Consider the following 717-nt stretch of genomic DNA (forward strand, 5'->3'; position numbering starts at 1 on the left):
TGTGTGAATTTCTGTGAGTGTTTGAGGATCTCCATCAAACATATGATTGTAATAAACATGCTTGTACATAGCCAACAAAAGCAACTTCAAGAAAAGGAAAATGCCAATGATAACAAATAACATAAAGCCTTGGGTACACTTTGTTTTTAAGTAGAAGTAGGGGTGCAACTTTGTTTGGTTCAAACTGAGAACTGAACCAAACCGATAGCTTTGTGGTGGTTTGGTTTAGTTTGAAACAAGTTGCGGTTCGGTTACAGGTTATGAAAATGGAGAACCGGTCAATTTGATTCGGTTCTCGGATCAAGCTTGTATAGAACCGAACCAAACCGGGAACCAAACCCCTATACAATAAATAAATATATATGTATATAATAATTATTATGAATTATTTTTGGAGTTAGGATAGTGATCTTTTATGAATAAACTAATGACTTTTTATGGATAGATTTGCGATTTATTGTATGAAATTTTATGTTTGTATTTTCATTAAAAAATATTACTTACAATTTATAGAATATTGGCAATCCGTTGAACCAAACCAACTTTAATTTGGTTTGGGTTGGTTTGGTTCCAGTGGAATTTGGTTCGGTTCTGGTTCTTATTTAGTGGAACCGACCTATGTTAGTTTAGTTCCAATTTGACCTCAAACTGAACCAAACCGAACCAAGTTGCACCCCTAGGTAGAAGTACCTAGCAATAAAAATTGGGTTTTTCTCA

This window comes from Akebia trifoliata, chromosome 9 (assembly GCF_017979445.1).
Source record: "Akebia trifoliata isolate Shusen 1 chromosome 9, ASM1797944v1, whole genome shotgun sequence".
In the NCBI taxonomy this organism is placed as follows: Eukaryota; Viridiplantae; Streptophyta; class Magnoliopsida; order Ranunculales; family Lardizabalaceae; genus Akebia; species Akebia trifoliata.